The sequence below is a fragment of the Meriones unguiculatus genome, chromosome 14 (assembly GCF_030254825.1).
Source record: "Meriones unguiculatus strain TT.TT164.6M chromosome 14, Bangor_MerUng_6.1, whole genome shotgun sequence".
NCBI lineage: Eukaryota > Metazoa > Chordata > Mammalia > Rodentia > Muridae > Meriones > Meriones unguiculatus.
This window is the reverse complement of record NC_083361.1, coordinates 90,810,604-90,826,961: the sequence shown is the minus strand read 5'-3', so window position 1 is coordinate 90,826,961 and position 16,358 is coordinate 90,810,604. Positions and strand designations below refer to the sequence as shown.

At 44.4% G+C, this 16,358-nt stretch overlaps 1 protein-coding gene across 10 annotated transcripts in view; it reads right to left on the bottom strand.

The window, feature by feature from the left end:
• Ppfibp2 (PPFIA binding protein 2) overlaps positions 1 to 16,344 on the bottom strand; it is a 139,583-nt gene extending 123,239 nt beyond the window's left edge. For 2 of the 10 annotated variants that reach the window (XM_060367789.1, XM_060367790.1), the window contains exon 1: positions 16,181 to 16,343. The gene's annotated coding sequence lies outside the window, so the exon portion shown is untranslated. Of the gene's footprint in view, positions 1 to 9,394; positions 9,566 to 16,180 lie in introns of all 10 variants that reach the window. The other 8 variants (XM_060367791.1, XM_060367792.1, XM_060367795.1 and 5 more) reach the window with 6 other exon arrangements.
• Positions 16,345 to 16,358: the final 14 nt, after the last annotated feature.

Below are 16,358 nucleotides of genomic sequence, written 5' to 3'. Positions count from 1 at the left end.
TAGCCAATAGTAAGGTGTCCAGCTCAGATAATTAACCATGGTCCTGTAAGCGACCTCAATGAAATTCATGAGGTCATCAAAGAGGAAAAAGATATCATAGAAGGGTATAGAAATGCTTTTTCTGGGAATGTCCTTTGAAACTTACCTTTACAAATCAAACTTTCTCCCAACTTGTAACCAAGTTGATGTTTGTTGAGATTATTTATAACTATATTCTCATTTTTCTGGGGACTCAGCTTGTCTCGAATTAATCTTTCTTACCAGGTTTTGGATTCCCAATGTAACCAACTCCTACAAGCTAAGCTGAATGCACAGCTTTGTTCTAATGGTTCCTTATTTCTCCTTCATGACCCATTCATGCCCTTGACTCAGTACAGTGGTACTAGACCTAAGAACATTCGCTAAAAGCAATGAGGCATTGGAAACAAGTCTCCCCACAACTTCTGGGCACAGACTGATAACATCTGATTGGGACTGTGTGCCCTTATGAGTCAATAGAGTCAGAAAAACAGTATCTTCCTTTGTAAGAGTCCTGTAAAACATTAAGACAGAAGTTCATTATTCCTTCAGAGACCATATTGTTATGCAGTTCAACACAGTGGACAGCCTTTCTTCAGGGAATCAGAACTCTTCACAACAAATCAAGGTCAGGCTCAATCTTGGGTAAAGTAACCAAGGTTAGTTCCTTTTATTTTATTTTATTTTTTTAAATGCAGCTCTGCCTGAGAAAGGGACTAAATGAGGAGTGGGTGAGTCAGTGGGAGTAGAAGAGGGGACAACATGGGGTAATAGGTAAGGAATATAATCAAAATTACATACATATATGAAAATGTCATAATGAAATTCAGTTATGTATAAATCCAATTATGTATGCTAAAACAAAGCACATCAGAAGATCAAAGACTATCCTTCCAGATTCAGCCTGCTATACTCCTCAAGCTCTTGCTTCTGGCAGAAGAAAAGAGGGCTTCCTCATCACCAGCCTAGGCCTCCTCACCAAGAGCCTGGGCCTCCTCACCATCAACCTTGGACTCCTGACAGCCATGAAGACACCGAAGGACTCACTACTGTCAGACATTCCCAATGGCAAATGAACGCCTAGGCCCTGAGCATTCCCAGGTGAGTCTTTGGACAAGGTCAGTCAAACTTCTGCTACTGGCTAGGCTAGGTCTATCTTGTCAGGATCAGCAGTAAGATCATCTCTGTCCTTCTCGGTGACACTGAGGCTTGTTTTCTGGGATTATGAAAAACACCCTATATGACCTTAACTGTGTTTCCAAATTTTTCAAGTTGAAATCCTAACCCTCATGTCACTGTATTCGGAATGTGACTGTATTTAGAAATAAGACCATAAAAGAGATTAATACATCACAGTGAGACCTAATTAGATATAACAGGCATTCTGCGAAGAGGCAAGCTCAGGAAGACTCTTCTTCTTTTGGTGGATCAGGGAAGCCCATGTGAAGAAGGCTATAGACTCCCTGGAGCTGGTGATTTAATCACCCTGATCCAAGGTTGTTTCCCTCTCTCTTAGCCCATGGGAGAGTTCTGCTTCACACTCATACATTAAATACCCAAGTGCAGGTATTTATCTTAACATTTATTTATATTCACTCAACTCTTGAGTGAATTGCACCTAGGGACTAGGATCATGTAAGAAGCACAAACCTCAGGTTGCAACAATGAGGAAACCTTTAGACTTAAAAAAAAAATAGCAGCTATTGAGCTACATTTAAGAAACCAATAGCCCTGGGCCCAGCTGCCTTTTCTGCAACCCCATGCAACAACTCCTGTGTATGATTTGGGCAGGGAGGGTTGCAGCAGGGCCTGTCCCCTAACCTTAGCTGGCCAGTCACAAGATACTTGTCACTTAGATCACTTTTCTGCCTGTGAGTTCTTAGGCCAGAGGGTAACTTAGGGACTTTCCCAACAACAGGAGCCAGGAATCCCCTACTTGTTTATGTGCTACTGCAGACCAAAGAAAGACCTTGCTAGTCAGGTTCCCATTGCTGTGATAAACAGCATAACTAAAAGCATCCTTTTAGAGAAAAGGGTTGATCTAGTGGTTGAGAAAAAGAAAGGCAGAAACATGGAGGCAGGAATAAACACAGAGACCATGCATGAATGCTGCTTACAGGTTGCTCAGCTGCTTTTCTTACATAACCCAGGCCCACTGGCCTAGGGATGGTACTACACACAATTGGCCAGGTCCTCTTAAATTAACTGACAATTAAGAAAATAACCCACAGATATGTCTACTAGCTAATCTTTGACAGGTAATTCCTCTTTCCAGATAGGTCCATGGAGTCAACAAAACTAACCAGCCCAAGCCTGCAGGAACAGGACTCTGCACAGGTATCCCCTTCTCTTTGGGCTCAAGCAGCATCATTTTTCAAAAGGAAATAAAAATGTTTTATAACCTCCAATATTCTTTGCCTCTTCTCTCACATAACAGGGCTTTTAGTCTCCCACAGAAGACATGCCATCAGTTCCTCAAAGTCAAAGGAAGTGAAAGGTATTAAGGCCCTTGTAATTTGATTCAAAAGGGCCACGTCAAAGGCATACAAATTTCAGGTTCCGATATACCATTCCACCCCACCCAGAGCCTATGGAAATTCCTTTATTATCAAATAAAATAGGCTTTCCCTCCTCCAGAATAAGAGGAACAGGGCACAGCAGTAGGAGTCCAACTCTGCCTCTGCTTGTATACAGGACAGTGTCACCATAAATTGGACAGGTAGCTTATAAACAACACAGATTTATTTCTAATAGTCTGAAGATGGGGAGTCCAAGACAAAGATGATTCAGTTCTGGGGACGGCCCATTTCCTGTTTCTAGCTGTGCATGCAGGGTGCAAGGGACTGCTTCTCTTCTCAGGCCCCTTTTAAAGGGGCTAATCCCATTCATAGAGGCTCAACATCCACACCTAATCATCTCTCAGAGCCCAGCTTTATACCTTTACTTGGGGAGAGTTAGGATTTCAGGAAATTAATATGAAAGAAAGAACATATTCAGGTCATAGCAAAATTGGATGAACAAGTAATTAAATGTTGGCCCTGCTGACTTTTGTTTGGTTTTTACCTTAGGTAATATACATCAACCTCTTGGGTTATTGTATACTGGGGACACTAGTATACTTGCTTCACAAAAGGCTGGACACTGTGATAAGAAAGGACAGAATGAAACTCTCAGATTCAGTTCCTGGCCCAGTAAATCTGCAAAACCCTGACTCACCCCATTCAGGGAGCACATTCTGACTGTACTATTCTATAAGATGGATTTGGCCAAGACTCTTTGTGGCCTAAATGTAAGGGAGGGGTGGAAGTCAAGATATATCCTGACTTTCTTTAAGAAGTAGCCATATACCTCCAGGCTAGCCCCAACATAAGTGGACACTGAGGGCACCAGAGTTCAAACACTGTACATGTGTTCTGAATTTTCTGTGCCTTTCTAGCAGTACCTGACAGAAAAACAGGAAGGCCATGGCCTTCTTGAGCCAAAGTCTCTGACAGATCATGTGTCCACTCTTACAGGTCACATGTCCACTCTTACAGATCACATGTCCACAGGTCACATGTCCACTCTTAATAGCTCCCATGTCTCTAACCCTGCTCAGGGAAAGTAAGCAAGATAAGTTTATGATGCTCAGGGGCTACTTAGGGACTGACTGACAGAGAAGTCACAACCAGGGAAAAGGATCTGGAGGCAGCCATCATGGCAGATAAAGCAGAAACTGGGCTCTGTAGGTTTAGGTGGGGAAAAGACCATGATCTCATCACATTCTCAGCTACCTTTAGTCTTGAAACAGCAGAACCTCTGTACTGTGCACTGGTATCAAGAGTGCCCATATCCAGTCCAGTGATGACTTGTGAGGGAAGGCAGCCAAGTGGAACCAGCATCCTAGAAGCCCCATAAATGCTCTTAGTGGATGCCAGATGCTGAGGGAGAGATCAGTACCAAACAAGGGATCAGCCCAGGAGTTAGGCAGACAGGTATCACGTAATAGTGAATTAATGGCATATCTTTCTCACATACCTTAAAAGACTCTCCTCACTAACACCATTACTCATTCAATTGTCAGTTTACCTAAAACTGTCTTCTAAATATAGGTAGCCCTGATACTTGAGTGCTGGATTGTTAAGGTGAAGCATCCCTTAACATTTTTAAAGGGCTCCCATTTGGTAGGTGGGACACAGAGGTAGAAATTCTCTTTCCGAAGAAGTAGCCCATTAACCTGAGATCTCAGGACACTGTAGCCTTGAGACAAGCAAATCCTGATACGAAGAATCACTGTTTCCTCCACAGCTGGTCTTTGCAGACTTTCTGAGCTCGTGGCTAGCTTTCACAGGCTCACACAGAAGACAGAGCAAAGAATGGCCTGTAGGACTGCATCGGGCCCCTGGGTAGCAAGAGACACATCAAGCTAGATAGAGGATTAAGACCAGGGCAGACATATTTAGTGATAAGCACCAGCTGGCTCTCCAACAGACAGAATAAAAAAGATTGCTGACTTGAACAGACAGCTTCCATCAGCGCCCACCTGTCCACAGTCTGAACTTGCCACACATAGTAACAATGTTGTCCTTTCATGCAGGGATCCTAGCGCCCACTCCAAACCTCTGCTTGGGCAACCTCTGAGCAAATGCTTACCACATTCCATAAGCCACGCTTCTTCACCCCCACAGCTTCACCTGGGTCACTGCCCAGGTTGTCCTGACTCTCATCCCTCACTATACCCATGCAGCCCACTCCAGAGCACCACTCTTGCTAAACATCCCAAGGTCCTAAATGATGGAGTTGTTGCAAAGGATGTGACTAATGGCGAAGTAGCTAAAGCTAAGACGCCTTTTGTATGCATTGAGACAACCACAACCTATTTTAACATATTTTCTTGAGTGGGGAAAAATAGAACTAAAAATTCAGAAATTACCTATAGTACTAAGGGACTAATAGTTTCTTTGATGCCTTAAAAAAAGAAGTGTAGGGACTGGAGATAGATCAGCAGTTAAGAGAACCTGCTGCTCTTGCAGAGACCTGGGTTTTACTCCTAGCACCTACATGGTGGCTCACAGTCCCCACCCCATCCCACCCCCATTCTCCCATCCCCAGTAACTCCAATTTCAGGAGATCCGAAGCCCTCTTCTGGGCTCAGAAGGCATCAGGCACACACATGGTACACATACATATACACCTGCAAACACTTACCCACACATACATACTCATATACATACTCATTCTCTTTCTCTCTCTCTCTCACTCACACACACACACACACACACACACACACACACACACTTTAAAAAGAACAACAATGTGTTACTCTTTTTGAGCTCTGCTACCTAGAACAGGAATATGGCTTTGTGACCATCTTGCTACATCTGCCAAGTTTCTCCGAAGGTTAACATGGTCAGGCACATGCTGACTTGACCATCTTCCTGCCTTGTCATCATTAAGAGAAAAAAAGGTCTTCAGTATAATTGACTGCTTCATCTGGACCCTAAATGTGGTGGTAAGGGTAGACACAACATGCATTTAGGGTCAGAGTGACCAAGTATAAATGTGATGTCAGTCATTCACCAGTTAGGACACCTTAGGAAAGTCACATGTCCTGTCAGTCAATTTCCTGCAAAATTCAAGCCTGAGAGTCAACCAGTGACATTTAAGTAAGCACAGACCCTTTACTCAATGCCTCAGGCATGGTGGGTGCTTACTAAATGACCACAGTCCATCTCTGATGCTCTATTTAGCCAGCTGACTCCTTGGCTAACCTAACTACTGGTTATTTTCTACACACATAAGCTCCAGCTCTTAAATTCCACCTAGCAGGAGACATGACCTACTCAGCTAGAGCTCCCACTGTGCCTGCAGAGAACTGCATGAAAATTTTCTAGTGACTGAAATAATTTGGCTAGAGGACCTAGGAATTATACTCTACCTCTGTTCCTTAAAAGGTGGGAGTTTCCCTAGACCTGGTATATTAGTTCCTACTCTGAGCTATGCTCCCTTCTGCCCTCCATCCAGACTAGGCTTTCATGCCCCTAGGGCATCCACATTGCTTAACCACAGCACATCCCACCCAAGGGCCCCATTGACCACAGCCTTTCCCTGCCTGCTCTTGATGATGGACACTCACTGTGGCCCAGGCTGTATGAAGTCAGACTTCTCAATGCTCTCTAACTAGGGCCCTTCTACACCTATCATGACCTGGGAGCCCAGGGCCTTGGGTCACACTGCCCCTTCTACACCTGTTATATACTCTCTTGGATGGTGGGAGGCTAAGGCCTCAGACCAAACACCAGGGCTCTCCATGTCATAGGACATCTTCACAGATCGTCTGTATCTGGAAGAACATTCAAACCTAGTCATGGTGATTCCAAAGACATACATGGTACTCACATCTTGGAGATCCTGTCTGCATAGTGTCAGCTCACAAGGCACTTTCTCAGAGGCTTTCTTTTCACTCTCCTGTTCCATCAGCCTGTGACTTGAGATACAGAAGCTTGAAGATGGCCCTTCTCTATCCCCCAGCCCTTGCTGGAGTCTACATTCCTTGCTAGTTGTCTTTGCTCAGAAGTCATCAATTATTTCCCACCCTAAAAGAAATAAGCTCACCATTTCAGTTTAGAATTGAAATTTACCCCCTACCTCCCACCCCACCCCACAGCCGCAGATTATCTGTTCAACTTTTATGAGACAGAGTCACCCTCTGTAGCCCAGGCTGGCCTGGAACACACTGTGTAGTCCAAGCTGGCTCAGAATCCACAGTGAGCCTCCTGCCTCAGCCTCCTGAGTGCTGAGATTACAGGCACAATCCACCATGACCAGCTTATTTGTTCCACTTTTACCAATGGACGGCCTCCTCCTTATTACTTAGTCCAGTTTTCTCAAGTATGCCTCTGTAGCCCTGGTTGTCCTGGAACTTGCTCTGGAGAGCAGGCTGGCCTCGAACTCAGAGATCCGACTGCCTCTGCCTCCTGATTGCTGGGATTAAAGGCATGAGCCATCACTATCTGCTTTCCTCCAGTTCTCTTAACTCAAGGATCCCTGAAGTTTTTGGTGCTGTGGTTAAGCAATGAGGATGTCCCAGGGGCATGAAAGCCTAGTCTGAATGGAGGGCAGGGAGGGAGCAGGGCTCAGAATAGGAACTAAAGTAGTAGGTCTAGGGAAACTCCCACCTTTTAAGGAACAGAGGTAGAGTACTGACCTAGGATCTCTGCATTCTCTCTTCCCTCATACCAAGCCGTCTAGCTGCCCAGTAGATACAAGTCTGGGCAAAACATGATAGCTGCCTCATTTATCTGTGTCTCATGGCAGTCTTGCTGTCTCTTCTCAGGTCTTGCATGACAAGAACACTAATTTTACAGCATTTAGGGAGTCCTTCCCCCAACATGTTTGTGGGTAAATTCAAGGAAAGCTCCCCCCTCTGTTTCTATTAGTGAAGGCAAGCTAAAAAAATGTACAAGGGCTTTTTTCACCTGGATTGTGAAGACACACACAAATTGATCCCAGAAGGCTGAGGATGGGACTTTGCCCTGAAACTACTGCCATGTTTTACTGAGCTGAGCTCTGTGTGCTTCTCTTGTCCTGTATGCTGATGGCCAGCCATCTGAACCTGACCTCTACAGTCTCCTCTGTGAACTTTCTTCCTGGACTTTCTGCTCCCCTGTACCATGGCTGTTCTTTGTATGTCACACCTGCTCCTTTCCTCTTCAAAGTTATAAGGAGGGAAACTACAAGGTTACTTCATGATGTGAACCACTTCTTCTGACAAAATGTTTTTCTCAGGCTTCTTGAGAAAGGGAAAAATAATGATAATACCATTTACTGAATGCCTACACCATGCCAAGCACTCTGGCCAACGATGATTGCATCATCTCATTTAATCTTCACAACAACCAAATGAAGTGGGCCTCTATTATCATTAAGCCAATAAACAAATGAGAAACTTAAAAACTCAGAAGGGTAAACAGACTTGCTCAAAGTTACAGCCTTGAACCTGTAGAGCACAGAGACTTGGATAGAGAACTATTTGATTCAAAGTCATATCCTAGCACTGCCAGGGTCCTCAAGTATCATGCAGGCCAAACCTTCATGATAGAGAAAACCAGCTGCCTGCCATAAAGGAATGAGGGGATGGGAAGAGCAGGAGGAGTGGGTTTCCTCCTTTGTGAAGCAGGACAATAATCTGCGCCCCCGGCTTTGTCTGCACCAGTGAGCTGGCACAATGAAAATCTAGACAGACATGCGGGGATGTTGTTGCTGTTACCAGGTAAGCAGTGTTGCATAGAAGAACCAGATGTCTTGGCAGGGTGCAAGAAGAGATTATATAATAAAACCTTTCTATGACATCCAATCAAGGTCAAATGTCCGAGCCAAGAACTATTCCTTTGCTCTGGTAAAATACTGAATGAGCAAAACTTGCCATTTTCTCTCTAGATCACAATTTAACTACTCTCCTCTAGGCATGCCAATGCACCCTCCCCTAGCTCCTTTCCTCCTTGCTCCCCCTATTGCTCACAGATTTCAAGGTATGGGATAAGTTTAATGCCTGAGGCAGTGCAGCCACACCAAGCATTGGGCTGCACTTGTAATGCCAAAGCTAGGAAGCAGAGACAAGGATCCCTGGGGGCTTGCTAGCCAGCCAGCCTAGTCTATGCAGTGCAAGAGAACCAGGGAAAGACTTCGTCTCGAAATGACAAAGTGCTAGCATTAACGGTGTTTGCCACCATGCCTAGCTAGAAAAACAAAGTGGATGGCTCCTAAGGAAAGGAGCCCAAGGCTGTCCTCTGGCCCCTACATGCACCTGCACACACATGAAAACACACAGAGACAAATTATTCATGCTGCAATATATAAAACTAAATCTGATTCTCTGGAGATTTCTCTTCAAAAATCTGCTTCCCAGGGATAGGGGCACTGGGTAGTGGTATGCAAAAGATTCTTAGTTGAAATCCCAGCATGGGGTGTTTCCCATTTACTTCTGCCTCATGAGATAACCCTTTCCAAACATACCAAAGCAGGCAGTTCCACTATAACTCCTCTGGAGGAATCAGGCCTAACTATAATTCCGTTGCCTCCAGGAAGCAGTCCAATAAGATAGGTATTCATGAAAAAGGCACTCTTGTTTAAGGGAAATGTGGTCCTTTTTTTTTTTTGACTTAAAAGAACTGGTTTATTGATTGGTAGACACTCCGCAAAGCTGTAGTGAGGTTAAACACTTTGGGTTGTCTCCCTATTTTTTATTACATTTTTATTTTTTTATATTAATTACAGTTTATTTACTTTGTATTCCAGCTGTGGCTCCCTCCCCCATTCCCTCCCAATCCCACTCTCCCTCCCAAAGATTTTATTTATTTATGCATTGAGTGGTCTATCTGCATGTATGCCTACGCACCAGAAGAGGACATCAGATTTCAGTATATAGGTTGTGAGCCATCATGTGGTTGCTGGGAATTGAACTCAGGACCTCTGGAAGAGCAGACACTGCTTTTACCAGCTGAGCCATCTCTCCAGCCCCCGGGAAACGTGGTCTTGTGTTAGAGGTTGAAGCTGCTGAGGAGTCATCCTGTACACAGACAAGAAACAACATGGGTCTTCTTGGTTTGAGCCATGCACTTTCCTATTTCCTGTCCTTTCTTTCCCTCTTGGTTCCTATACAATTCTCCCTGACAATACACAACTATCAACTAAGGAGTTGCTTTTATCAGGCATCTCTGGGTCTTTCTACCAAAAGCAGGCTGCAGACATTTGTTAAGAAGGCCTCTTGGAGACCTCTTGGAGAAGAGTCAAGAGCACATACTGCTCTTGCAAAGGATCTGCATTTGATTCCCAGCACCCATGCCAGTGTATTTGTAACTGTCACTCACTCTAGCTCCAAGGAAATCTAAAACACCAATGACCTCCAAGGGTACTTACGTTTGCATACACATTGGCACATATATATACATAATTAAAGAGCAAAAATAAAATATTCAAGGAGGAGGAACAAGTGATGACTTTTTGGGACACTCTGCAGCCAACAAGATCAGCCCTTCAGCTCAGAGAGGTCCTTGCCCAGCCTGAGATGCCAGGTTGCATTTAACTGGCACACTCCATCATGTACTATGAAATTACCTCTTCACCCTGGAGGCATTCCGACTATTCTAGCTGAACATCCTCAGGCAGTCAACAGGGCTCTGAGCAACCTCGAGAAGGCAAAGAAATCCCAGGATTTAGATAATCACCTTCCCTTTAAAATTGTTATCCCTGGGAAGAGCCAGTTACACTTGAAAGAGTAGCCCCTTAGGAATTCCACAGCAGGGGAGAGGCCAAGCATTGTAGAGTCACTAGAACTAACTAATCTTTGTTAATGAGTCTCCTCCCACCTTACATTTGCATAAGTCATTCCTAAACCTTGGGCAACCCAAGTCTGCTGTCTACGACTGTCCCTGGTACTTTAGCATGGGTGAGCAGGCGTAAGCACATATTTAAGTCTCATAAGGATGACAAGGCAGGAAAACTAACTCAACCTCAGAACAAGGTGAGGTAGAAAGAGGCAAGAGAAAGCCAGGACGGCTAGACAAGCTCACCTTCAAAGTCAATTCCCAGCACAGCTCAAGTACTGTTTGGTTTTGCCAGCTATACATGATAAGTGATGATTCCAATTGTTTCACATATGTTAACCTACGTAGCTCTGTGTTAACAGATGGAAATGACCTCTGTCTTGAGGTCCTCAACATAAGCAAGACTGTCCTGGAAGGCCAGCATCTGGGAAGCCAGGCTGGTCAGAGAAGTACAGAAGGGATGGGTGAGGAGGAGGAAATTCTGGCCCCAGTTTCTCATAGGCACCAGACAAGGTCCTCTCCCCATCCATCACTTAGTCATCACAATCCCCACCCTTCTGAGGACAGAAAGTCCTTAGGACTGGCTTGCTGTCCCCAGACAGCTATCATTCCCAGCACCTTCCCCTCCTTTTTCTCATCTATTAATCACTACAGTAGTATTAAATGTGTCCCCAAAGTCTGTCCGGGAGAGAAGAGAGTGCTGGGTCCTTAGAATATGCATTTCCAATTAATTGGTAAACTGGTTAATGGTTACACTCCCAGAAAAACCTGAATATGCACAAGGAGCATACTGAAAATTGAGCCCTGATACCATAAAAATCACTTCTTTACCTGATGCCACCCCACCTATGACAAAGGCCCAGGAAAAAAAGGGGTGAGAGGTCCTGAGTCTTCAGACCTTACTGGAATTAGCTGCCAGCCAACACTTCCCCTGAATACCTGACCTATATGGCTCCAGCTTCCCCGTTTGGTTCTACAGACTGAATTCCCTTAGTGTGGTCCAATGCCTGCTTTCATTGGCTAATGGGATCTCCATCTGGACCTTCTGACAGCTCTCCTGTGACCAATAGCATAAGGCTACAGATTATACGAGATCGAAGCCAGGAGGCTAGGAAGCCTGGATCTGTAACTAAGAATGGAATGACTTTGGGTACACTGCCTTGGGCTTTGCCATCCTCCTGGGTAAAATTATAAAGTGTAAACAGGAAGCTACCCAAGGTTCTTCTGATTTTAAAATATATCACCACCGTCTTTCCCTTCCCTCTTCTAAGAAGTTTCTCCGTGGTCCCACACTTATTCACAATCACCTCATTCTCTGCTGGTCAGTATCCAGGATGACTCTTCCTCAAATCCAGTCAGTGGTTTCTTGGCAAGTGCACATCTCCTTTGCTTTTGTCATTGCCTTGGTTGAGGACCTAAGATTCTCCTATAGGATACTCCAATAACATATCCTTGTAAGTAGTCCTCTAGTCTACCTTTCACAAAAGAGAACCCCCTAAAAACAAGTCTGCATAGAGCCTTTCCATATTACTCATAGCTTCCAATGTCATCAGTACAAAAAAATTTCGTTTTAGATGAGTTTTACCATGCTGCTAAGTTGGCTGAGATTGTGAGTGTGTGAGTGTGTGAGTGTGTGTGTGTGTGTGTGTGTGTGTGTGTGTGTGTGTGTGTGTGATCACATAGGTCAAAATTTGAATGCTTTAGCTCCAACCTTCAGGGACTTCCACCATCTTTTACCTTCCTGGATGCCAGCCTTTCCTTTCCAAATGTCCCTATGATGTATGGCCATTTTCACAGAATCAAAACACTTCCTCCTGAAGGGAGCAGGGAGGCTCATACAAACCAGGAAGCTGTGAAACTTACCTACAGGTTTCTTCAAGGTCTCAGTTAGTTGGGAAGATACAGAACACACAGGGCTTCTCCCCAATTTTTAAAAGCAGTAAGTAATTGCTAGAGAAGAGAATCTATCTTGTCATGCTGCCTACAAGTTGAGCAAGGAGCTTCAATGGTACCGCTTTCCTACATTCTCACTCACGCTAAGAGATGTAGCAGTCCTATGGTCACCCACACTCCTGTCAGTAACCCCTCATACATCCATTGGTTCACCAAGCTAGGCTTGGGTAGAATCATTTCTTTAGTGTGTCATCAGCATCTTATCTGTGTTGAATAGACATCTTTCATGTCTCCCCAGGAAAGTCATACAACACCTCACCACACCCCATAATTCTAGCCATTGAGCCACTTTTTCTTAAGCCTGCCCTTCCAGTCTTTTAGCTTCTGTTCCCATTCCTTCTCATCTTTCTCACAAAATAACCTGTTCCCTTCCCTCTTTAGAGAAGAAGCAAAACCTGCCAGCCAACCCAGGACCCACATGCACAAGATACTCTTACTGATATCTCTTAAGTGTTGGGCCTCACACAAAAGCTGGGGTAACTACAGCAGCTCAGAGTCTGGACAGAGAAGTGGAAAGAACATAGCAGAAAGTAATTTCTACTGGAATTCTTGTATGCTATTGATGGAAAGACTGAAATGACTTAAGAGTGAGGGGTGTACAGGGTTTTTATTCATGTTACAGAGCAGAGACAACAGGTACCTTTCAGGAAGAGGAAACTGATGACCATCACATCTTGCATAGAGGAATACAATCTAAGGGACTTACTCAGTGTTTGAATATTGCATCTATTCTGTTTGTATTCACTTTTCTCGTATTTTGTATTGAGGGATCCACTAGGGGATTTTAAGCAGAAAAAGACTGTGAACAGACTTGTACTTCCGACTCATGACTAAGCAAAAAGCAATGGTCAAACATTATAATCTAAGAAGCATACATTCCTCATACAGATAGATTCAAAAGGATAGGCACAAAACTCCTCAGTTTGAAAGACAGTGGAGATGGAGTTAGAAAACAAACTAGTCTAAAAGTCACAAGGGTATTGCAGTTTATCTTATCAAAAAAGGCAGTCTTATCCTACCTGTGTCTACACATGTGTTACAGACATGTACAGATATGTACAAGATTACTATACAACATGGGAGTTAGTAAAATGAATGCTTAGCTTTCATTGTACATAAATGTGCACAGAGACACAGAGAAGAAATACCAAGAAGAACCAAGGAGCACCAAACCAATGACCTTAAGGCCCAGAGAAATTTTCACTTTGCTTCAGACAAAGCTCAAACGCCTCTGGAAGTCTGAGGCCTTCAGGAGATCAAGACACAGAAAGCTCACCATGTTGCTTTAGGGTTCCCATCTCCTACAAGGCTTCTTAACACAAGTAGTAGAGATTAGGAGGGCCACTAGGCACGACAGACTGTCCTTCAAGATTTTATAAGGGCCAGAGCTCACCTTCCCTAAACTCCAAAAACAAACAAGATAGTAGGATAGCAAAGGGCAAAGGAAGTGGAACCCGGCAGGAAGGAGGAAGCAAGAAAAATAGTGACTCAGGAAAACCCAAGGCCAGCATTCTAGCTTTGCTTTTGGTGCAGTTGTGCACACTGAAGGGTGACTGTCATATCTTACATGGAGACATACAGTTTGTGAGGCTTAATAAACCTTTAAAATGTGTCACCTGTTGTGCTTGTATTCCTTCCTTCTCCTCATAGTTTATACCAAGAGCTCAACCAGAGGATTAAAATCGGAACAAATCACAAACAGATCTGTATTTCAGGAGAAAAAAAAAACAAAACAAAACAAACAAAAAACAATGGACAAATGCAAACCAGCTGCTGACCAGTATCATCTAAGCAGTGCACCAACCCTTGCATCCAAAATTGAAGTAGAATTCTCCAAGAACTGTTCCTTTTCCTAGGGCCTTATTAGGCCCAATCAATATAAAACCTGACACCTCCCATTTCCAGGCCCTGGTCCTAAAGACTCAGTATTTCCAGGGTCTCTTCTGTGCGCTCACACTTCACATTTACCTGAATTGGCTTGCCAGCCTAACTGGCCTCCAGCTGAGGTTCTCTAAGCATTGCCAAGTCCAGCAGCCTACCCCACCTGGCTGTTATCAGAAACACTTGGAGAACTCTATAAGCATGCCTGGGACCTACCTAACTAGCCTGCATAGTTTGCAAAGCTCCCCAGGCAATTCGGAGGTTTGTATATTACTACTTTGAACTCTTGATATGGACACCGTCAAAATTCACATCTGAAGATCATCAGATGATTTTCAAGCTTGTGTCTGAAGATCACTGCTCCAAGGTGTCACCTGACCACTCACTCCACAAATATTTACTGGATTTCTGTCAGGCTGGGAATTGGGAAGGTCAAAGTTCAAAGTCAGCCTCTGCCTAATATCCCTTGCATTGATGTCCATGGCCTTGCCTCTCCCCTTAGGGGCCAGCTCAGTGCACAGGTTTTGTTTGTTTTGTTTTGTTTTGTCTACCAATCAGGCCAGGAACCAAGGAGGACCAGTAGTCATTTCTTGGACCCAGACTAAGTTTGCCTTATAAGCTTCTCCATGGCCCAAGTCACCCCTGAACATCTTCCTGTGAGGTCCTTCATATAAATTTCTCCTTCTTAAAACTACCCCAGATTTTCCTTATTCTGATGAAAAAAAAAAAAACAAAACTAATTTTCTGCAAGTTTGTACCATCTTTCTCTTGTTGTTTACCTCTTACTCTTACATTATCCATCTAATATTAAAATCATAGCACATCTATCTGCCTTAGTTAACAAAACACAGATGGTGGCACTGAGCCTGTCTCAGCACATCATCAAATCTCAAAGGAATACTGCTAATATATTATAAGAGGTCTGGGGGGAGGTGTTGCTCAGTGGTAGAGCCCCTGCCTAGCTAGCATCCACAAGGTCCTAAATTAAATCACCAGTCCCCATCACCACTAGCCTTAAATAAAATCCCAAATGAAAGTAATAGCAAAAGACTTAACAATATCCCACTTTAAAGTCACTTAAATATCAATTCAAATGGGCTGGTTCTCCCAAGGTGAAGAAATAATCCCTTATCAAATAACATTTTTGATATGTCAATAGCTATCCAAGACTGAAGATTATTAGGTCTGTGGTTGACTTCCTTCTTGCAGTTTAGCATTTAACTTCACAAAATGCATAGTAATCTTACAAACACTACAGTGTGCAGTCTAATAAATTATGGACCAAGACAGATGAAGACAGAAAGGAAAAAGACCAAAGTATGAAGAGGAAGACTGATCTATATCAAATATATCAATGCTCTAAAAGAAAGAACTGAATGCCTGTTAGAACCCTACCCGAACCTTACAAGTTCTAGTTTTTAAACATATAATCTTATTTTCATCGGAAGGAAAACTATGGGTCTGGCGTCGCGGTGAAAGGAGGCAGGAGGACCCACTTTTTAAAATAGTAGCATCCCCACACCCTAATCCCGCTCTACAGCTACTTGGTGCCTTGAGACTGCGGAAGTATGTTGTATTTAGCAATGAGTGTACAGAACTGCTCCTGGCCAAGGCGCTCCGAACCACGACTCTATTGAACAGAGATCAACCTGAGTGAACCCGTCCTCAACTTCCTCCACCTTGGGCTCTCCAGCTGATGACGCTGCCGCTCTCATGGACACCAGGCTGGGACAAAATCGCCCCGGAACTCTGAGATATCTAACATCCCGGTATCCCGGGGACCACCCCGCCACCTGTAAAAGCACAGGGCTGGTGGCACATCTGGTGGCGAGGTGGGGGAAGCAAGCAAATCTGCGGAAGTTACACTCGTTCTTTAGTCTCCGGCAAAATATGGGGGTCCCCAAGTCTTGAAAACGTTCGTATGTCTAAAGGCCACGGACCCCCAACTCTCTATGTGGTCCTTGGATCTGGGGGCACTCAGTTCCCGGGATAGCGGTGAGCCGGCGCTAGGAGAACCCACTAACCTGGATGCCTGAGCACAGCTTCTCTCCCGGAGGCTCAGGTGTGCGGTTTGCTCCTGTGTCTCTCTCACTTTCCAACATAAGAGCCGAGAACCCAACGACAGGCCACTGGCCCAAGGACTAACTGCCAACCTAGTGGCCAACCCGCCAGCCAGCACCAACCCGGCCCGGCTCCCACGTG